The sequence below is a fragment of the Acartia tonsa genome, chromosome 9, assembly GCF_053477335.1.
Source record: "Acartia tonsa isolate MP-2025a chromosome 9, ASM5347733v1, whole genome shotgun sequence".
NCBI lineage: Eukaryota > Metazoa > Arthropoda > Copepoda > Calanoida > Acartiidae > Acartia > Acartia tonsa.
The window spans coordinates 14,758,950-14,783,776 of record NC_137268.1 but is presented as its reverse complement, the minus strand read 5'-3'; the positions used below and the strand labels follow the sequence as shown (position 1 = coordinate 14,783,776).

At 32.2% G+C, this 24,827-nt stretch overlaps 1 long non-coding RNA gene across 5 annotated transcripts; it reads right to left on the bottom strand.

Moving 5' to 3' along the window:
• Window positions 1-965: 965 nt before the first annotated feature.
• LOC145328284 (uncharacterized) lies at window positions 966-22,837 on the bottom strand. Of its 5 annotated transcripts, none has more exons than XR_013882410.1 (17): window positions 22,786-22,837; window positions 22,491-22,554; window positions 16,303-16,370; window positions 14,154-14,212; window positions 13,617-13,699; window positions 12,097-12,292; window positions 11,675-11,792; window positions 10,959-11,010; window positions 10,548-10,604; window positions 9,540-9,596; window positions 9,222-9,268; window positions 6,962-7,033; window positions 6,362-6,433; window positions 5,780-5,851; window positions 5,279-5,350; window positions 4,882-4,941; window positions 966-1,450 (listed from the first exon to the last, which is right to left on the bottom strand). It is a non-coding gene; the product is annotated as an uncharacterized LOC145328284 (long non-coding RNA). The 5 variants fall into 5 exon arrangements; XR_013882412.1 differs by having other exon boundaries at window positions 16,337-16,370; XR_013882411.1 differs by having other exon boundaries at window positions 22,491-22,549.
• Window positions 22,838-24,827: the final 1,990 nt, after the last annotated feature.

Genomic DNA, 24,827 nt, shown 5'->3' with positions numbered 1-24,827 from the left:
GATCTAGTCAAAAAACACAGTTTCCCAACGATTTGTTTTTGCCTTTTTTCACCAACTTAAACAGTTCTCAATCATTTGAGATAAACTTTTAAAAATAAATGTCAAAATTTAAAAAAATTGCAAGTGAAAAATCTTACAGGTGACAAGTGAAAATATAAGGGAAATTTTTATGAGAAAAAAAAAGTTTGTCAGATGATTGAAAATGTCTTATGGCGAAAAAAGGCAACACAAAACTGCAGTTTCTTCACAACTTCATAATGTTCTCCACAAAAGCAACTGCTTCGCCGAATTTTAGAGCTGTAACTCTTTTCTGGACTGAGATCAAGCACGTTTTACTTTTGGTTTCAAAAAGAGGCACATTCGCCTTCAACACCTCGGGGCTAAAAAAACTGGTTTGAATCTTATATTTGTACATTCTATATTCGCGGAAAGCTGTTTATAATACGATACGAGAAATAATCTATCTTGTTAAATATATTTAATAATGGCTTCGCCCCTTACTACTAAAAACTTCGCTCGAGTAGGCATTGAGAAATCCTTTCTACATAAATCATTCATTCTTTTGAGGTTAATATTTTTCACTTATTTGTTTTAGTTTACAAAAGAAGACATAAAATGTTAGGGGGTTATTTATTTTTTGGGGGGTAGGAGTTATCCCCCTCACTAGAAACACCTCAAAACCAGTAGCTATATTACCTGAAGAGTAGACCAATCGATTCAGCGGATAGAGATCTTAAGCTTAAGATAGATAATATATATTATAGATAGACAAGTATGATCGCGTTAACAGCTGTTACTGTTGATGTAAACGCCCCTGTAAATAAACAAGCATAAAAGCAAAGCTCTTAGTTTAAAAGTTCCTGGTAACAATTCAAAAGTTCATAGGAACAACCTGTTTCAAATTGATATAATAACCATTACGGATGGACGGACCTATGTATAAAGCAAGTTAATGAACAAACAAATAATATAATATTGTATTTCCAATAATAAAAGTAAATACAATTTTATGAAAAAATTTACAAGTTCATAGTTCCTTATCTATAAAATACCTCTCATCCCATTTAAATAATATGAAAATTATATTGATTGTAGTGGGTCAGGTTATTTATGTTACTATATAGCCCCGCGAGATTAAGGACCTCTGATATACTTAATAACCTCCTCTTTATTATCATTAAAAAAATAATGTAAAGGGCCGGGTCCAAAAGTCCCAAATCAAATTCAACAAGGAACATTTCGTCATTTTAGGGGGACAGTACATTGTAGTAAGACCTTATTATGTACCCATCGATTATAATTTTAGATTTACTTCGCTTGTTGACTGTCTTATTCCTGATTTAGTAACTTATAGTACAGCTTAAATTAAATTATACAAAAAGTCGAGGCTGCAAAGTTATTCATAACAAAGATCTCTACAACAAGCTATTGCTGGCTTTAAGCTGGAAACCTAAATAAAAACATATTTATATAATTATATAAAGGTGATTAAAATCTGCTCTACAAGTTTAATGTTTGTTGGTTTGATAGCACTACACAAAGATTTTAGATCAAAGTCTTGTCTACAACCACTGGACTTAAAGGACGCCTGCAAATAACACGCTTTAACTGCTGAAAGACTGCCACAAAAAGACCCAATACCCCAAATTTAAAGCCTTCAGCTTCAATAACAAAAAAGTTCTAGGCATTTCAAAATAGCATTTTATGTACAATGGAATTTTAGAAAGATTTCCAATATTAAATGATAGCAATAACCATTTTTTAAATTTCTAGTACCAGCTGCTAAACGGCTAGAACCGGCTGAAAACGGCTGGGAACGGCCAAGAGTATGAAGAGTAGATAGGGCTTGTGACATGTCTAGGGGTATGTTTTTATGGGTGCTGAGCTACTAAAAATAGTGACGACCAATCCATATGGCAGCTGGGTAACAGCTGCAGCTCAGCTGCGAGCGGCCAAGAGTAGAATGAGTAGATAGGGCTTGTGACGTGTCTAGGGGTAGGTTTTTATGGGTGCTGAGCTCAAAAATGCTACCAAAAAAAGTGGCGACCCATCCATGTGGCAGCTGAGTAACGGCGGCAGCTCAGCTGGGAGAGGCAAAGAGTAGAATGAGTACATAAGGCATGTGACATGTCCAGGGTTAGGTTTTTATGGGTGTTACTGTTGAGCTCAAAAATACTACCATAAATAGTGATGGCCTATCCATGTGGCAGTTGAGTAATAGCTGCTGCTCAGCTGCAACGGCCAAGAGTAGAATGAGTAGATAGGGCTTGTGACGTGTCTAGGGGTAGGTTTTTATGGGTACTGAGCTCAAAAATGGTACCAAAAATAGTAGCGGTCCATCCATATGGCAGCTGGTTAACGGCCGCAGCTCAGCTGTGAGAGGCCAAGAGTAGAATGAGTAGATAGGGCTTATGACGCTGTAGCTGTTACCCAGCTGCCATATGGATGAGCCGCCACTATTATTGGTAGTATTTTTGAGCTCAGCACTCATAAATACCTACCCCTGGACACGTCACAAGCCCTATGTACTCATTCTACTTTCGGCCACTCCCAGCTGAGCTGCCGCCGTTACCCAGCTGCCATATAGATTGGTCGCCACTATTTTTAGTAGCCTATTTGAGCTCAACACCCATAAAACCCTACCCTGAGACACGTCACAAGCTCTATCTACTCATTATACTCTTAGTGGCGCGCAGCTGAGCTGCAGCTGTTACCCAGCTGCAATGTGGATGAGTCACCACTATTTTTGGTACCATTTTTGAGCTCAGCACCCATGAAAACCTACCACTAGACACATCACAAGCCTTATCTACTCATTCTATTCTTGGCCACTCGCAGATGAGCTGCAGCTGTTACTCAGCTGCCATATGGATGGGTTGCCACTATTTTTAGTAGCATTTTTGAGCTCAGCACCCATGAAAACCTACCCCTAGACATGTCACATGCCCTATGTACTCATTCTACTCTTGGCCTCTACCAGCTGAGCTTCGGCCGTTACCCAGCTACCATATAGATGGGCTACTACTATTTTTGGTACCATTTTTGAGCTCAGCACCCATAAAAACCTACCTCTAGACATGTCACAAGCCCTATCTAATCATTCTACTCTTAGCCGCTCGCAGCTGAGCAGCAGCTATTACTTAACTGCGATAGGGATTGGCCGAAACTGTTTTTTAGAAGCATTTTGAGTTCAGCACCCATAAAAACCTAATCCTGGACATGTCACATGCCTCCTGTACTCATTCTACTCTTGGCCTATCTCGTCTGAGCTGCGGCCGTTACCCAGCTGAACTGCGTCCATTACCCAGCTGCCATGTGGATGGGCCTCCACTATTTTTGTTAGCATTTTTTAACTCAGCACCTATAAAAACCTACCCCTAGACACATCACAAGCCCTATCTACTCATTCTACTCTTGGCCGCTCGCAGCTGAGCTGCAGCTGTTACCCAGCTGCCATATGGATTGGCAGTCACTATTTTTGGTAGCATTTTTGAGCCCAGCACCCATAGAAACCTACCCCTAGACATGTCACAAGCCCTATCTACCCTTTCTACTCTTGGCAGCTCCCAGCCGTTTTCAGCCAATTCTAGCCGTTTAGCAGCTGGTACTAAAAATTTTTAAAAATGGTTATTGTTATCATTTAACATGAATTAAACCAGAAATATGTTTTAAAAAGTTTATTCCTACGTAATTAATGATGAATTTGCCCTAAAACTAGGCAAAAAACGGTTAAACGGCTGAGCTGCCAGCTGCCAGCCGTTACTTTTCCAACTTTTTGTTCGATTTAGGGAAAATAGACCTATCAAGGATTACTCATGCAAAATTTCAAATCGAAATTCGAATTCTAAGTGCCATTTGCATTAAAAACCCCCCCCCCTTACGTCGCCTAGACACAAAATTATAACCTTATCTTTGTCAGAAACTTAGATTGCCTGTAACTGATTACATTTTTACAATAAAAACACCACATTTCATAGTCAAAATCTATGAAAAAAATTCGATTTAGATTGCATTTTAAAACGAAAATCATAGCGGAAACACAGGGGTACACTAATACAAGCTTAGCTGTGATTGGTTGTTAAGCTGATTCAGCCTTCTGATTGGCTACAGTACATTCGGTTCAACGCAAGTAAAACTTAATTTTTTTTAATGATTTTGACTATAAAAATGGGTATTTTTATTGTAAAAATATAATTAGTTACTGGAAACCTAAATTTATGACAAAAATAAGCTTATAATTTTGTTTCTCGGCCACGTAGTTTAATTTCAAAGTTTTCAACATGAGCATTGCAATTCTTTCAAAATTTTTATGTACATAAAATGTCATTTTAAAATGCCTAGAACTTTTTTGTTATAGAAGCTGAAGGCTTCAAATTTGGGGTATTTGATCTACTTGTGGCAGTCTTTCAGCAGTTAAAGCGTGGTATTTCTTGCAGGCTTCCTTTAAATTATTCTAATATTTATTAAAATGTTACCCCCACCATTCCATGAAAAATACTCCAAAACAGAAAAAAAGACCTCTTTAATTTATTGTTTGAAGCACATCTTTTCTGTAATTAAGATCAGTCCATTCGTCCATCTAAAAGCCCTTCCGAGACAATTAGCTCTTTTCATTACTTGTCTTATCAATTTTAAAATTTGCATAAAGTTTCCTATCACAATTAGGTACAATTTAGCAAGCATATGTTATAATTATCCTATTCGTCTGATTTTTGGAGTACCTATTCCTCTTGCAACAAAGTACAATGTTAGAAGTAAGTATCAGTTAACTAAATTTGTTGCAAATTTGTTTGAATACAAGTGTTAATGTTAGTTTGTTCTCACGTTTCAGAGCTTCGCTTTTATGGATGACGTCATCCTTGTTATACAACATTTTAATACCTGTCAAGTAGCAAGTAAGTCGTCCATTCATCAAAAATTCAGCAATCCACGACTGTACACCTAATTTTTTAAAATTTACAGTTACCTTAAAGAATAAGACAATGGGCGGTAAATTGATGTATTGTACATAACCAATGATTAATAATTATTAATGACATCATTCAACCCATTAGAGCGCAGGTAGTTTCCAATCCACCTATCCTATTGGTCAAAATTTATGAACTTGAATTGTATTTCCGCTTTTATATAAAGAATTATACAAAAACCTAATTTTAAAAAAATCCTTAAAATTTGTGTCCATTTTTTGTATCTTCTGATTAATACGTTTTTTTGTCCTACTGTTCAAAACTTCGCTTTTATGGATATTCTCATCCTTGTTATACAACATTTTTAGAACCTGTCAGGTAGCATACAAGTCGTCCATTCATCAAGAATTCAGCAGTCCATGATCATGAAATCACCCATACATCTTAATTTTTAAAAATTTAGTTATCATAAAGAATAAGACAATGGATGATAAATTAGTGTACATCCCCAATTACCCCTTACCAAGGTTTCTATTATTTACTAAAAGGGTAACTGTACCATTCCAAGAAAAATAACCCATAAAAGAAAAATATAAGAACTTCAAAGCTTTTCTATAATCTCGTCGGTTCATAAGTTAGGAACAGATAGTTCTTTTCATCAATTTTGCTATGTTAGAATTATCATATTGATTTCAAACTTAGCATGGTGATTAATGTGGTAGTTAGGTACTATTTAAGAAGCGTAGCAAATTGTTACCAATATGTCCATGCGTCCATTTGTTGTATCTTCTGATTAATAAGTTTTTTTGTCCTTCTGTTCAAAACTTTGCTGTTATGGATGTTATCATCCTTGTTATACAACATTTTGGTACCTGTCAGGTAGCATGTAAGTCGTCCATTCATCAAAAATTCAATAGTCCATAATCGTGAAATCGCCCATACATCTAAATTTTTAAAAATTTTCATTCTTAAAGAATAAGACAATGGACGATAAATTGGTGTACATCCCCAATGATTACCTTTTTGTACACTTAATGAACGGACCAATCAAAATTCACTAAAGTTGTCAAGCCAACGAATAAGAAAACTTTTAATGAAACTTGGGGACCAGTCTAATAAACAGTCCATTAACACCTCTCTCTCTGCATGATTCTATTATTTACTAAAAGAAAATTATAAGAACTTCAAAGCTTTTCTATAATCACGTTAGTTCATAAGTCAGGAACAGATAGTTCTTTTCATCAATTTTGCTATGTTAGATTTATCATATTGATTTCAAAATTAGCATGGTGATTAATGTGATAGTTAGGGACTATTTGAGAAGCGTAGCAAATCATTACCAATATGTTTATCCGTCCATTTTTTGTATCTTCTGATTAATAAGTTTTTTGTCCTACTGTTTAAAACTTCGCTTTTATGGGTGTTATCATCCTTGTTATACAACATTTTAGTACCTGTCAGGTAGCATGTAAGTTATCCATTCATCAAAAATTCAGCAGTCCATGATGGTGAAGTTACCAATACACCTAAATTTTTGTAAATTTACCAGTTATCTAAAATTAATATTGTCTCCAATTAACCCTTCTGTAGATTAATATTAGTGGTAGAAACGTTAGAACAATTAACTTAACAACCAATATAAATTCACTAAAGTTGTTAAGCCAACGAATAAGAAAACTTTTAATGAAACTTTGGGACCAGTCTAATAAACAGTCCATTGTCACCTCTCTCTCTGCATTATTTACTAAAAGGGTACCTCCACCATTCCAAGAAAAATAACTTCAAAACTTTTCTAAAATCACGTTGGTTCATAAGTCAGGGACAAATAGTTCTTTTCATCAATTTTGCTATGTTAGAATTATCCTATTGATTTCAAAATTAGCATGGTGGTTAATGTGATAGTTAGGGACTATTTAAGAAGCGTAGCAAATTGTTACCAATATGTCCATGCATCCATTTTTTGTATCTTCTGATTAATAAGTTTTTTTTTGTCCTACTGTTCAAAACTTCGCTTTTATGGAGGTTATCATCCTTGTTATAAAACATTTAATTACCTGTCACATAGCAGTTAAGCTGTCCAGTCTGCTAAGATTTAACAGTCCATGATCGTGAACAAGCTCACAAACCTAAATTTTTAAATTACACAATCACATGAATCAACAGCTACCATAAATGTTTTTAAATGTTCTTAACTTAAACTTATTTTTCAAAATGGCTAGATTAGAACCAGGTCTCTGCCATACTAAATATTATGTTTAACATCGTATTATAGACAATTTTACACGAATATTAATATAAAAATCGTATAATTTAATCCAATTTTCTTAGCCTGGGCCTTTCACCAAAAACGTTACAGACTGGCAGAATGCCGAAGGCACGGGCTAAAAAAACTGGTTTTAATGTAGTGTAGCAACAAAAACATAGAAATAAGAAAATAAGAAATAAAGTAACAGGATGTTTGTCTGTCAGTTTGTACCGAAGGATGTTGCTAACCACATATATAACCAAATATTACCATTTACTCCCCCCCCCCAAAAAAAAAAAACAAAACAAAAACTTACTTTTCAAGAAATTATAATATCCTCTAATATCACAAATTTTAAAAATAAAACCAAAAAGCACCAATCTAGCCCTATTATAGCGGACTTAGGCGGACGGACAAACGTATAGATATAAAATGAAGGGATAAATCTCATCCCCCCCCCCCCCCGTTGGCTGCCCGAACAAGTGAACACACAAACCATTTTTTTAGATGTCGGAAAGACCATACAAATAACGAGAATGCATAGCAAATAAATCTGAATTGGTGGAAGAAGTAAAACTCTGCCCAAATTTGAAATTTGGCCGAAATCGTAATTAATCAAGTAAAGCAATCAACATAATTATTCAGATTTTTAGAAATAGTTATTTAGCGACTGTAACGGCTCAAACGGTTAAGTTTTAAATGTTAAAATTTATCAATGTAAGATTTGATATAAAGTAATATACATAAAAATTGGCAAATAATTCAATACAAATAAACCTTTGTAACATACATCATAAAGTACATAAATAAGTACGTGCAAATAAAATATAAATAAACAATATACATAGTGTAGAGGCTTGATTTCAAAATCTATTAATAACCAAACAGAATAATCAGAACGATTGTATTAAGACCATTCCTGACATTCTGTTCAGTATTCAAGAGATCTAATATGCCTCCCAGATTCGTTATGCTTTGGCTTTGATCACATTATAATTTTTCATGGCTTTGGTAATTTTCTGATTCATTCTTTGTTTTGATTCATGGCAGAAATAAGGTATAGCAAACAAAATAAATATAAATAATAATTTTGGTGGTAAATAATTTTTACTGTACATGCCCCACAACGACAGCTGAAAATCACATACCTAAACATTTTAATTTTTAAAAATAATAATCTCGTTGTTATAAGCTGGATTTATGAAGATATTTTTACAGGTGTCCCACTTTGTGTTTAGAAGTATTAGTAATAAAAGCCTTCTAAACCCAAGGTGAAACACCTGCCTCGAGTGAGGTTTTGTTTTGGCTTGCGGGCCAGGCAGGTAACCTATCTTTATATTGTTCTTTTTATTAATTAGTGTACACTTTTATTATTTTTTTATTTCAGGGATAAGGGAATTTCTTCAGACACAGCTTTGTGTCAAAGGGACGCAAGGCGCAAATCGCAACACCCACGCACACATACCATATGCCGGCATACAACCAACCAACCAACCTACCAAGAGTACAGAAACTGATAGACAAGACAAAAAAAGAGAAAAAGAGACTTATAGAATAAAGAAGATCATATCTAAATCAATCTTGATCTTTTTATAATATTCTTTAGTCCACACAACCGCATACTCTATTATAGAGCCAAGTGCGAGCATCCAGAATATTATGCCAAGCTTCGGAATTAACATAAACATGACGTCAGTATTACTACAAGTTTTATTCAAAGGTTAAGTCCTTTGTTCCCTGAGACATGAGTTTTAGCTTCTTTCTTCGGCGCCCAGCAACCCAGGGGAGGGGGGTCCGGGATACAACTTTCATAGGCAAATGTCATTGAAAAATTTGGCGCCAATTTTTCGACATATAGCCTCTAGTCGCATGGGGTACTTTCGCCCGGCTCGCAATAATTGCTCCCCCTAAATGATCTATATATGTATGTACTTACAAAGAGAAAAAAAGATACTTACAAAGCAAAATGATACTTTATTCAGCACAAAAAAAACTACCTGAACATAACTTGTAAACACTCTTCCCCCCTCCCCCCCACAAATAACCGTAATAAATAAAATTGAATTTACCTAAATTTATTTATTAATCCATCATTCCAGTATCCCGTCATACAATTCTAAAAAAGTATTATTATATTTATTATTAGGTTAAAAATCCAAATGGAGTATTCCTATCCAGTTTTTTGTTTAGGAATGAATATTTTTTGCCCAAGGGAATAAATGGTGGAGCGATAGCTCATCATTAAAAATGTCGAAAAAACGCGGCATTCATCTTTCAAAACCCCATCTTAGGGCAAAATTTGATACGGAATTTTCATTTCCTATAAGTGTACAACCCTCCCTCCCCCAGAGCAGAAGAGAAAATTTATTCATGCACTCACAATTTACCTGACAATTCTTTAGTCCCATCCTCCATGATCAACTCATCCATTGTGCAGCACAAAACTATAAAAACAAGGATCGAATAAGTGCATCAGTAGCAAAGCACGAAAAATTTTGTAATATCCTCTTAGAAATATTTTTTTCAATTTTATAATTTTTATATCCTTCCCCCCCCCCCCCTTCCGACAGAACTATAAATTCTGGCCGCAGCGCTCGGCTCCCTAGCTTAAAACCTAACCTAAAATAGGTTTATAGTCAACCTAATTCTTTTTGTAAACTCTCATATATGATTGGATCTACATGTAAAACTTTGAAAATTGAATTTTGGGACTAGTGGGTCTAGTGGGAACCTTACGTTACATAAATGAGTTGATTAGCCACCTTATATTACATTTTTGCACTTTACTTCGAGGGGCTTGTAAGCTCAAAACATAAAAATTTTGTATTTGGGGGGGGGGGGGGGTTTACCCCAAAAGCCCCTAGAAGGATAGTGCATAAATGAAATCTGTAGTTACTACTTATTTTAGTTATGTTAATATAGTTTGCAATAAAAAAATCAACTCTATATTTTTAAAAAGGAGTTCAGTACTTAAAATTATAGTGTTTGGGTGGGGTCTTTTGCAGCTTATACCAATTATGAAATTAATTCGGAAAAAAATCACGAAACTTATACGTCTTTTTCAGCTGTCGTTTGGGGGCAATACATCGTAAAATTGACGACCTCTCCATTTGCCCCCCAAATATTATTTTAGATTATTTTCGCTTGTTGGTTATACCTTATTCCTGGGTCTTTTGTACCACTAGCCCCTAGAAGGAAAGTCCCAAAATTCAATTTTTAAAGTTTTACAGGTAGATCCAATCATTTAGAGTTTACAAAAATAATTAGGTTGATAACTATAAAAACAAGCCCAAAATGCCAGGGCAAAATATGATACTGAATTTTCATTTCCTATAAGTGTACAAACTCCCCTCCCCCTTATGAACAGAAAATTTATGCATAAACTCACAATTTACCTGACAGTTCTTTAATCCCATCCTCCATGATCAACTTATCCATTGTGTAGCACAAAACTATAAAAACAAGGATCTCATAAGTGCAGAAGTAGCGAAGCACAAAAAAATATCGTAATATCCTCTTAGAAATATTTTTTTCAATATTAAAAATTTTCATAAAAAATTTGAAAATCGGACCATAAACACCAAAGATGTGGAGGAAAATGAAAAATAAAATGTATTTGGGACTGATGGATGGACGGACAAAGAAAGGGAATTTTAAAGTAGCTTCGCAACTAAAAAAAGAATTTATATTCATAAAGCTTTACCCTTACATATTTGCTATTTCTATCATAGACCTTTTTTAATAAAATTACAAATTACTTCCCGCGCCACTTTTAATAAGCAATGTGAATTGAAAAAAAAATCTACCTGAAACTAAAAAATGATGACAGTTCATGTAAATAATCTCTAATTCAGCAACCTAAAAACAAACAAAAAGAATACAAGTGACCAATATTCAATATTATTTAGAAGAAACAAATCTATCCCAAAATTATTTAAAACTATGGACATACTAAAAACACGAAAAATTAAATTTATATGCCTATTCTTTTTAAAAGAGAGGCTTTTCTATACTTGGTGTTGGTCCGAGCGTCAATACGTCCATTTGTATGTCCGTAACAGTTTTGTTAGATAGGCATGTTAGAATTGTCCTTTCTATTAAAACTTTGCATGAAGATTCCTAATTCCTGAGACAACTTAAAGTATAATGTTAAAGCATCTCTATAAATATGTCATAAAAATGCAAGTATTCTGCATTTAAACAGTTTTTCAACAAATCTACTTAGTTTTGTTTAAAAATTATACATTTATTCTCTGATTATTCAGTTCTGACACTCTACACGTGTTAATGTTAGTTTGTCCTACCGTTTCAGAGCTTAGCTTTTATGGATATTGTCATCCTTGTTTAATTACAAGTGTTACAGGAATCAAAACACCAAGTTTGAAATTTAACACACCTAAATTAAACAAGAGAGATAAGATAACAACCAAAGGCGTGAACAGGGTTTTGTCAGGGGGTGCAAAAAATATAGACACCCTCTTTTGTGGACACGATTTTAACAACCTTAATAAATGTATTTTACCTTGACACACCCCTTGGCTGTAATACCCTTGTCAATCGAGGGATGCATGTGGAGAAAGTATCCTTCGTTAAATTTGAAAGAGGTTTTGAGACACTCCCCTCAGCTCACAACTCTCAATCTTAACATTAAAAAAAAACATTTTAAAATGGTTATTTCTCGCATCGTATTATCAACAGCTATCGCAGATATAAAAATGTACAATTATAATTTTTTTTGCCCCGTGATGCCGAATGCACCGACAAAAAACTGGTTAAAATCGTGTAAATTTTCTATATTTGTAGAGACCTTGATAAAATACGATAAGAACCGGTTCTAATCCACTGGATGTTAATCGGTTTCAAATGAATACTAAAAAAATCGCCAAGACCCATCCCAAGAAATTAGGAAAATTTGTAAACATTCAACAATTATGACTGAATTACCTTTTGTTAGAATACAGATTTGGCTCACACCCAGTGGCGTACACAGAGGTCTGCAACACCCCTCTTAAATTTAGGAGGGGTGTTACACCACTCCTACACACCCCTTGTCAAGAGAGGTGTAGGAGTAGTGCATAGTTTATTCAATTTTGCCAGGAAATACTTCCTCATTCTAAACGCCTTTGCTCACAACTAACAACTGAACAGTAAGAAAACTAAATTAGTACTATAACCCAGGAAATCCTAAAGTATGTACAAAGGGAGGGGGCGGTTATGACACTTTTTAAAACCAAAACTACAGGAATTTAAATTTAAAAAAAAGAGTTTTAACACTAAAATTTAGAATGAAATTCGCTTTAAAAAAAGGTACAATGTGGAACTGTGAGGAAAAGTTGGCGAAACCGCCGCTACCGCCGTTTCCCGCCAACAAACAATTCGGCGATAGCGGCGGTTCCGTCGCCGTTTCACAGTTCCACATTGTACCACTTTAAAAGTAACTTCCATACCAAATGTCAGTGCTTCAACTCTTTCTTTTTGTAGAGTTCCTTTTACTTTTAGTTTTCAAAAAGTGTCACAACCGCCTCCCCCCTTTATATTAAGCCCTGTAATTTAAAAAAAAATAATCTGAACAATCCATTTTAAAGGAACCCTGCAAGAAATATCGAGCTTTAACTGCCTAAAGCCTGCCACGAGTAGACCCAATACCCAAAATTTGAAGCCTCAAGCTTCAATAACAAAAAAGTTACAGACATTTCAAAACGATTCTTTTAGATTTTGAAAGATTTTCATTGTACTAAAAGAAAATTTCAACATTAAATTACGTCGTCTGGAAGCAAAATTAAAAGCTTATCTTTGTCAGAATTTTAGACTGCCAGTAACTGATAACATTATTGCAATAAAAACGCCCCTTTTTATAGTCAAAATGTCTTTTAAAAATTCGGTTTAAATTGCGTCTGAAAGCGTAAAATCATAGCGGGGAAAAATTAAACTAATGTAAGTAATACAGATGCTCAGCTGTGATTGGTTGTTCAGCGGACTTCTCACGCTACAGTACTCTTAATAAAACACAAAAACGAATTTTTTTTAATGATTTTGACTATAAAGAAGAGTGTTTTTATTGTATAAACGTTACTGGTATGGTAAGTTTCTGCCAAAAATAAGATTATAATTTTCTTTCTAGGCGACGTATTTTAATAATGAAAATTCTATTATTAGCAATGAAAAACTTTCAAAAGTTTCATAGTACTAAAAATGTGATTTTAAAATGTCCATAACTTTTTTTGTTTTTGATGCTGGAGGCTTCAAATTTTGAGTATTGGTTCTACTCGTGGCAGTCTTTCAGCAGTTGAAGCGGTTTAAGCATGGTTCCTTTAATAGAATTACCCAAGGCTTTGAACCAACAAACAAGATAATCTCATGAACAAGGTATAGCCAAAAGTAAAATAAATCAAAAAACATACATTTTTTTGAGAGGGGGGGGGCAAATAAATGAAGAATCACCATCCAAAAAACAAAAAAATCACCTGAAATTCAGTTGTTGGTTACCTATTGAGGGATGTTACATGTGAAATAAACCTTCGTAAGCAGTTGTCAGCAAACATTTCAGCTAAACAAAAATAAAAACTCAATAAAGCAAACAAAATGTTACTTCAATAAAAACAAACAAAAATATATTCATAAAACCAATAGTCGATATTGCTTAGAATTTTAGAAAGCCATGTAATTATCCTTATTACAAACTATTTTAAAAGTTGAAAGTATATGCTAATAAATAATAAAGCTATTAATTTGAAAAAATAAGGTTAAGAGTAGTTTTTTCTCGCATCGTATTATAAACGGCTTTCCGCGGATATAGAAAATACAATTAGGAGATTAAAACTATTATTTTAGCCTCGAGGTGCTGAAGGCACCAGCTAAAAATAATGGTTTTAATCTTATGATTGTACATTTCTATATTCGTAGAAAGCTGGATATAATACGATGCTAGACATAGTTTTTTCGTATGGATGAGAACCAGTTCCTATCCACCAGATTGGAATGAATACGAGAAAAAAATTTACCTTCATATTTTATGAGAAGAGAATCAAAATATTAGATTTTACAGCTGGCAAATTGAAATCTATAAATAAAAACAAGGATGACAACATCCATAAGAAGCAGATCATAAAAATATCATGGAAATCTAGAAACCTTTATATTTCAAAATTTTTGTTGACGAACAGACTGACTGCCTAACAATGTAAATTACATACTGGATGCTCAGAACCTCAGAAAAATTATTTTAAGCACCTTCTAGTAGTGAATTAAAGTATTTTTGGTGATTATACTAAGTTAATGTTAAGGTTTCTATGAAAACTGTACATTTAGAAAAAGAGTATTATTGGTATTATGTAGTATTGTAAACTTTTGCTATTTACAGCATTTGACGATGATTTGCCATGCTATTCAATTTTCCCCTTTGAACTCCAAACATATAAACGTACAGCCAGACTTGCATTAGAAAGAAATCATATACCAACAAAATAATTTAAAAAGCAGGTAAAATCAAATCTAAATCTACAATAAAAAACTAGCTATCACATGTCCAGCATTCAAATCTATAAAAAAAACCAGCAATCACACAACATAATTTAATTCTAAAATAAAGGCAGCTATCAAACCAAAGGATTAAATCTAAATAAATCAGCTAAAGCATACATGCAATTAGCAAGAAATTAAAGCATACCATTTTTATTAAAAAAAACTACAATAGTAGAAAACCAGTATTTAAACCTGAAAAAAATAAGCTAACACATACATGCTTTTATATCTAAAATATAGAGCTAACACATAATCATTCAAACCTATAAAAAAAGCACATACCATCATTCAAACCTATAAAAAAAATAGCACATACAAACATTCAAACCTATAAGAAAAAACAGCTAGCATATACAATCATTCAAACCTATAAAAAAAACCAGCTAGCATTTAGTAAAAAAAGTAGAAAACCAGTATTTAAATCTGAAAAAAATCAACTAACACATTGATGCATTTATATCTAAAATAAACAGCTAACACATAATCATTGAAACCTATAAAAAAACAATAGCACATACTATCATTCAAACCTATAAAAAAAACAATAGCACATACTATCATTCAAACCTATAAAAAAAACAGCTAGCATATACAATCATTCAAACCTAAAAAAAAAACAGCCAGCATATACAATTATTCAAACCTATAAAAAAAAACAGCTAGCATTTAGTCCCCTTTATTAAACAATAGCACATACAATCATTCAAACCTATAAAAAAAAAACAGCTAGCATATACAATCATTCAAACCTATAAAAAAAAACAGCTAGCATATACAATCATTCAAACCTATAAAAAAACAGCTAGCATATACAATCATTCAAACCTATAAAAAAAACAGCTAGCATATACAATCATTCAAACCTATAAAAAAAAAAAACAGCTAGCATTTAGTCCTCTTTGTTAAACAATAGCACATACCATCATTCAAACCTATAAAAAAAAAAACAATCACACATACTAACATTCAAACCTATAAAATAAACAGCTAGCATATACAATCATTCATACCTATTAAAAGAAAACATTTAGCATTAATCCAACTTCCCAAAACAACTTAACAAAACAATACCTATAACCAACAAACAATAAACCAACTTCACACCAATTATTAATAACCTCATACCAATAAACAATTATGAAAAACAAACACAACAATACCTATTCCCAACAAACAATGATACAACCTTACCACAATAAAAATGACCAACAAACAATCAAAACCTACACCAACAACACAACTGCACTAATAATACCATTACCAACAAACAATGATAGAAACCAACCACATCAAATCCTACAACAAACCAATTAACAACAACACCAATTCAATAACAATTACTAACAACCTAAAATACAATCCTACCACACCCAATACCAACAAAACCAAAAATGGAAACAAAGCAGGAAAGCTAACTAGAATAATTCTAAAAAACCTCCTTAAATCCAAATAAGAAATAATTTATTAATAATAATAATTATTTTTTAATCTTTAAATTTTGATAAAGTGATTAAATTAAAATCATATAAACTAAGAATATTTAAATGTTCAAAATAATTTTTTTGTCAATAGAAATTTAGCAAGGTTAAATATACACATTTGGATTTTGCATAAAGATAATTAATGTACCTGTAAATGGCAAAGGAATAAAAAGAATCCTCACCAGTAAAGCTATAATATTCAAAACTCTTCAGAGCCTAAAAAAAAGGTTACAAGAATGTTACCAAAGGGGTAGTTGCATGAATGCATTTGAAGTTAATTTAGTGAACCGCATATTTTTTTTTTAGTCAGTGGGTTAAACCACAAGTCTTAACATTCTAAAAACTATGTGGTAGAAAATTGAAATTCTTTCAAATATATGCCATATGTAGTTTAACGAATTAACCAGAAAAAAAATATGCGGTTCACTAAGTTAAGTTCAAATGCATTTCGTGCAACTACCCCTATCTCAATAAATTTCAAGAAGGTTATAGTCTATTTTAAATAATCATTAAGAATTAAGAGATCTAACAGAAACAAGGATGCCAACATTCAAAAAAGCGAAGCTCTAAAACGGTAGGACACTGACATTAACACTTGTATACTGTCATAACTGAATAGTCAGAATGATTGAGAGTCTTAGCAAAATTGTGAGTAAAGGGGTAGTTTCACGAAATGCATTTGAACTTAATTTAGTGAACCGCATATTTTATCCTGGTTAAATGGTTAAACTACATTTATATGGCATATATTTGAAAAAATTTCAATTTTCTACCACATAGTTTTTGAAATATCAAGACTTGAAAATCGTCTTTTTAAATTGCATATATCACAAAAAGACAATTTTCAGGTCTTGATATTTTAAAAACTACGTGGTAGAAAATTTAATTTATTTCAAATATATGCTATTTAAATGTAGTTTACCCCAATTACTAAGAAAAAAAATGCGGTTCACTAAATTAAGTTCAAATGCATTTCGTGAAACTACCCCTTTGTTGAAATCATAACAATCAAAAAATTAGACCAAATAATTTGTTGTTAAACAAGGATGACAACATCCATAAAAGCGAAGCACTGAAACGGTAAGACAAACTGACATTAACACTTGTATAGTGTTAGAACTTAATTATCATAATATAAATTTATAAGAGTCAAAGCAAAATTGTAGGTAAATTTGTTGTAAAACTTCTTGATACAGGATAATTTTTATGGACATTCTTACATTTTTAGGACTTGATTATAGAGTTGCTTCGCTTATTATATTATTTTTTGTTGTCAGAGGAATCAGTATTAGAACTTAATTATCATAATATAAATTTATTAGAGTCAAAGCACAATTGTAAGTAAATTTGTTGTAAAACTGCTTGATACAGGATAATTTTTATGGACATACTTACATTTTTATGACTTGATTATAGAGTTGCTTCGCTTATTACATTATACTTTGTTGTCCCAGGAATCAATATACCAAAAATAAGATCAATCCGATGATTTGATCACATAAAAATTTGTTGTTAAAAAAGTAAAAAAATCAACATGTTTAAAATGGATGTACAGACATTTTGGTAATGATTATAGAGTTGCTACGCATCCTAAATCGTACCTAACTACTAAAGGAATCACCATGCAAAATTTGAAATCGATAGGACAATTCTAACATGCCTAAATTAACGGAAAAAGCTATCAGTTACGGACGTACGGAAGGACCGATCCTAATTATAGAAAAGCTTTGCTTTTAAAAAGTAAAAAAATAACATGTTTAAAATGGACATACAAAAATTCTGGTAAGGATTATAAAGCAGGGACAAGGGAAGGCTATTCTGGCAAACAATGCTTTAGAGCTGATTTCATAGATTTCCAGTTAAAACTAGATGATGAGATTATGCAACTTTTGGCAGAATTTGATAAGAATCTCAAGCATTATTTTATTAGTTTTTGCTCACTTTACTACAAGCCATGCAAAAATGATAGTCAGAGATTAGTTCCATGTTCAGTTTTGAGATGAACAAGTTGAATAATGCTTTTTACATATTTTATATATTTTATCTAAATCATAGACTACTCGTAAATAATATGTTTAATAGTGAATAAAATTCATTGAAAATCCCAAAGAGTGGATAGCTGTAATATTTTCAAAAATATTTAAGATTGCTTAGATATTTATCTCCTCTAAAAATTTTACATAAAAAAAGTTTTTATGACACCTATCAATAAAATTATGAACTACATAACTATTCTTTTCCAAATCCTAAAATTTATAATATATGTTGTGGTTTAATTTGGTATTTCTTGACAACTTCTTGCCTCTAAAGTTGGAGGGAAGTGGCGAAATGGGTAATGTAAATTAGAAGCTTCCCTGAAATCATGATTTATTAAGTACTGCAATACTAAAAACAACTAATCTTCTCCGAATATTAACATTTACAAACTTTTCACAGAATTTAAAATATGGGGAATTTCTTCCATAGTGCCGTGTAGAGCACAGAATCCCCACTTTCCCGACCATTAATTGAAAACAAATTGTAAACGACCAAAGGGGAGGGAGTCTTGGTATAGCATTAAAGAAACCAAAAGATATAATTCAAATAAGGAGGGGGATCAGTGCTTGATAGGCAACTTTGTGGTAAGGCACCAATATATGTTTTTTATGATTATTTTAAATTAAGTTGATCGTAAATTAGAATTTAGTTCTTTATGTTTCTAGGTCATTTATTTTTTAAAAGCGAAGCTTTTCTATAATTAGGGTCGGTCCGTAAGTCCGTCCGTACGTCCATCTGTTACAGTTAGCTTTTTTCATTAATCTAAAAAGGTTAGGATTGTCCTTTCGATTTCAAACTTCACATGCTAATTCCTATAGCAGTTAGGTACAAAATGATAAGCGCAGCAACTCTATAATTATTACTAGAAAGTCTGTACGTCTATTTAAAACAAGCTGATTTTTTACTTTTTTTACAACAAATTTTTATATATTCAAATTATCCTAGTCATCTGATTTATAAGCGAAGCTTCTCTATAACTAGTCTTAAAAACGTTAGTATGTACTTAAACAGTAACATGTATTTAATAAGTTTTTCAACAAAGGGGGGGGGAGGCGAAAGTGACACTTTTTGAAACCAAAACTAAGAGTCAACAAAGGAACTCAACTAAAAAAAGGGTTACAGGTCTGAGATTTTGCATGGCAGTTGCTTTATAGGGGTACAATATGGAACTGTGAAGAAACGGCGGCGCAACCGCCGAAAACCGCCGTTTCCCGCCGTAATTTTTGTTGCCTTTTCTCGGCGGTTTTCGGCGGTTGCGCCGCCGTTTCTTCACAGTTCCATATTGTACCCCTATAAAGCAACTGCCATGCAAAATCTCAGACCTGTAACCCTTTTTTTAGTTGAGTTCCTTTGACTTTTAGTTTTGGTTTCAAAAAGTGTCACTTTCGCCCCCCCCCCTTTACTTACAATTTTGCATAGACATATGTTCAGTTTATTCAGTTCTGTCACTCTATGAGTGTTAATGTTCGATTTCCTTCCAATTCAGAGCTTCGCTTTTATAGATGTTGTCATCCTTGTTTTAATAAGTAATGAGCAAAGGATTTATTTTTGAGCTTTAAAGTAAGATGTTTTTAAGTTATTGAATCAATTTGAAACTTTTACTTTAACTTGCTCTAAAGGGTTAATTAGGAAGTGTTTGAAAATGAGCCGAAGTAAAAAGTAAATCCCGTAAAGGTGTGTGTTATAAGGCCTAAAAATAGTAGTCACTGTGGGCTACAATTGAATCAAGACAAAAGTAAGTGCCGAGCCCTGGGACCTATGTAGGGTGAAAATAGACATAAATCCTTGATGATTCCAGGTGGAGACAAAATATTTTAGTGGGGTCTTTTGGTTTTTTTTCAATTTAAAGTTCTGAAAAAAAATTGAAAATAATATGAAAATCTTTAATAAAAAACAAACAAAAAATGATTTTTAATATTTTTTTTTATTTTAAGATACAAACAACTTATATAAATACTTTAAGCTTTAAAAAGATCACAATTTTCAAATTTAGACTTTCAATATAAAGATTTGTAGAAAAAACCTAACAACAAATTCTAATATATTTCTGATCAACATAGCAATAAAATGTCTTTTGCAAAATCTTTATCATCAAAAATAAATAGAACTTACTAAAGACTTTTTTCATTTAAACTTATACTTTTCACATTAATTAACTTTAAAGATTGTTTTTTTTTTAAAAAGAAGGTTGCGTGATTTTTTTATTCATAATTAATTGCCTAATTTTGAGATTCAGATAAAAAACCTTACTGCTTTATATCATTGGATACTCTACTAGCAGCGGCTACGCCTCTAGAGGCATATAGGGACCCTTAGGTTGGGGGGGAAGACGAACCCCCCCTTACAATTACAGTTTTTTTTAATGAAAAAGTTATAAACATTTATTTTGGAGAGTTAATTCTCTTGGGATAGTAATAAACCTTACCAGGACATACAAGAAGCTACCATGTAAAGGAGAACCATATTGGTTCAGTGGTTAGTGAGATCCCTTGGTGCACAAAGACTCACATAGAACGTGTTACTTTATTATAAAGATACATATATACACAGAAACTCTACAATCAGAGTATGTCTGTTTGTTCATCCGTCTGTATAAAAACATTACAGAATATATTTATTTGGTGCTAGCGGCTACGCCCATAGAGGCCTTTAGGGGCACTTGAGAGGGGAAGAAGTGGTTGAATTCTACAACTAGATTTTTATTTTAGACTTTAAAAGAAAAAGTTATTTTTTGTGTGTGAAATGGGGTCCTTTTTTAGGGGTTGATTTCTCCTAGGATGGTGGAGGTACCCTCCCAAAATAAGTTATAAACCTTCCAAGAACCAATGAGAAGCTACATAGAAAAAAAAGAACCATTGATCATTGTTAATTACTATTCAGGGATCTAAAGGGATAAGACAATGACCGCTAAATTGATTTACATTCCCAAATATGATACATGGATAACCCTTCTGTATATTTCAGTTAATGGTTGAAATTCTTTACAGGTTGTACGAGCAGTGAACATTAAAATGAAACTTTAGCAAATCATTAATACAATGACTTAGTGAAACAAACCAACACAAGTTACATACAGACAATTTTGAAAACATTCAGATATACAATCTATATAAGAAGGTAAGAGATTCAAAGTGGAGGTTGCATGTCATATTCTTTCTTTGCTTGTTGTGTAGTATGTCATTTTTAGTTTCAAATCCTATTTTAAAGCCAGAATATTTTTTTTATAATAAAGATTGACCAAAATATAGTTGAAAAACAAGTTAGTTTTTTGATAATGAAAGTTTAATTTACAGAAAAAAATGTTCTAAAATGTAGTTGTTTGCTGTAGTGAAATTGATATGAAACAATGCACATTGAAACCTTCTACTTCAAAGCAAACAAACATGAAATTCCACAAACATAAAACTAATTTTTGTCACCTTGAATAAATCAACCTGTAAAGAATGGCTTCTTCCTTTGTTTAATTGTATAGATGGTTCTTAACCTTTACCTTGTACCTATAGAAAACATTATTATTATAATTATATTTTTTTTTAATTTTAGTCAGTTTGAGCCAAACAAAGCATTTAATAGAAATTTCTTATTTTTTTAAAGATATTCCAGGTACGGTGATCAAAAAAAAAAAAAAATTCCCTATTGTTCTATTCAATAGGGAATACAAATATATAGAGCACCTTATCGTTCTACTACTATTTTTAGGCCTTATAACACACACCTTTACGGGATTTACTAGAAAATGACTTCCCTCTTTGTCAAAATATTTTGTTTTTCATCTTTAAACAGTTACAAATTTTATGGGTAGGAAAAATATTTAAAGACTTTATTTTTAGGAAGTATTTAAAAATGTTTTTTCATCTCCCTACTGTGTTATTTTTTTTAAATCGGTCTGCTAATAACATAAATAATCAGGGTTCGGCAGCCACGCCTCAGCCTCACTTTTAAACCTGCTTGTGAGCAGAAAAAGAAATTTCAGAAAGAAGGATTGTCTGCTAAAGAGCAGTTTTATACATCCAGCTGAATATTATAGTAATAAAATGACGATATCACTGAGGCTTACACGCGGCTTACGTGCGGCTGCCGATCCCTGTTAATTATCTACAAACTTTTGATGAGGTTTAGTGAATTTAGATTAGCGAATTTATACTCAGACATAATTACTACAAGCCCCTTTTAATAATAGTTGAATCATCGATAATATTACACACTCATAAAGGTTTCGTGATTAGATTGCATGATTTTAATAGACTTTTTGGTCAGAGAAACCTTCCCTTGTCCCTGTTATAAAGTTGCTACACTTACCTAACTTCTACAGGAATCAACATGCCCAGTTTGAAATCCATAGGACAATTCTAACAAGCCTAAACTAAAAAAAGCTATATATCTCTGAACTAAGGATGGATCTACCTTAATTATAGAAACTTCGCTTTTAACAAGAAATATTTAGAACTAAATATTCACAGCAAACAAAAAAAAAGTTTGTTTACAATTTTTGCATTTTACGTAATTAGTTATTAAAACTCTGTTCAATATGAAAATTCAAGCATAAACTGTTACATACAGTTACTGTAATACATCTTTCAGAAAAGAATATTACCTATTATCCATATGATATTTTAATCACCAAGCATTATTATAATTTTTATTCTGAAAAAGTATATATTAAAAGATAAAATACAAAAATAAGAATATATCGGAGCATAATATAATTTACTTCATTTAAAAGTTGATTTCAATTTAACAAGGATGACAACTTCCATAAAAGCGAAGCACTAATATGGAATAACTAAATAAGCAGAATATTAATGCACAGATCTAAACGAAATTGTAGGTGAATTTGTTGCAAAACTGCTGAAACACACATTACTTATTATATACTTATATACTTATTATTTACATTTTTAAGATTTGGTCATAGAGTTGCTTCGCTTATATTTTGTACCTTGTTGTATTAGGAATCAATATTCCAAAAATCAGAGAATTCAGATAATTTTATAAACAAGGATGACAACATCTACAGAAGCAAAGCTCTAAAATGGTAGGACAAACGAATATTAACACTGTCAGAACTAAATAATCTGAATAAAAATGTAAAAAGTCATAGCGTTAAATTATTTTATATGTTAAACTGATTAAATACAGGATAATGTTTAAGTCATACTTACATTTTAGGACTTCATTATAGAGATGCTCTGCTTATAACGTTGTACTTTGTTGTCCTAGGAATCAATATGCCAAAAATCAGATCAATTGAATATTCTTTTCACATAAAAATAACCTGTTAAAAAAGTTATAAGTCTGCATGTTTACATTCTAGTAAAGATTATAGAGTTGCTACACTTTTAAAATCCTACCAAACTACTCAAGAATCGCCATGCAAAGTTGAAATTAATAGTACAATTCTAACATGCCTAAAAAACAAAAATAGCTAACCGTTACGGTGGGACGGACTGACAGACCTTAATTATAAAAAAGCTTATTTTCCACTACGTTAAGAAAACTAAAAACTAAAATAATACATTCATAAAAAAATACTTTAAATACAAAAAACTACATTTATGATGAGACAAATTTTATTTAAATGTTTTTTGAGCATTCAAGTAAAACATAAAAAAAGTCAAATAAAAAAAGGGTTTAGCAGTAATTTAAAAGCATTATGTATACCCACTACTCATCTAACATATATACACACTCCCTTATACCTTGACGCTCAAAACTAGAATGATTACAATTATTTCGTACACAAAAAATATCATTTCAACCCCTTCATGACGAAACACAACATTTTATTTTTATTCCCGTCTTACTTTATTTACTTCACTTTTAACAATATAAAAATAATAAAATATAAACAATCAAATAATATATAATAAAAATTGTTAGATAACCACACATGAAACAATGTCTGTCACTGAATAAATTCAATACAGAAAATCTCTCGCTATTTATAAGTGACTTTTCAGATATAAGTTAGAGAGGGGGTTGAGGGGTTGTTTAACCCTTAAAGGTTGGGGGAAAGGGGTTGATCGCCCCCCCCCCTCTGTTTTTCTCATTTTCTGTGTGTGAAAGATAAAAGCCCAAACTGCGTGACGTTTTAAATATGGGTATGACACATAACTGAGAGTTGGAATTTTTTGAATATCTCCATCCTGGCGGGCACAGGATATCAGGAAACCTGACAGGGTCATTCAGGTAAAGAGAATAAATATGTTTTTCTTCTTAAACAAAGCATTTTATCTTACCAAATACTTAAATATGCTCTAGAAGTACATTTTCATATGAAATACAGGTGTTCAACTTTATTTCAGGTTCCAGGTATGATCCTGCAGGTCCTGATCCTCCAGAAATCTTTAAAAGGCTCCTGTGGCCGCAATTTTTTACTTAGAGACGTCAACTTTTAAACTTAAGCTTTTCTTACATGTCTACATAACGTATTAGATTTTATAAAGATCCTCCGCTGTTTTACCGCCGACTGCGGCGGCTGGCAGCTGCCAAGTACAGCTGCGGCTGCTGAAATTTTTATCTTAATATTTCTAATATTAAATTTACATAGATATAAACATTTAGCTTCAAAAATAAGAAAATTACAGCTATTTCAAATTTTTAATTAAAAAAGGAACTAAAAACAAAGGTTGTTAA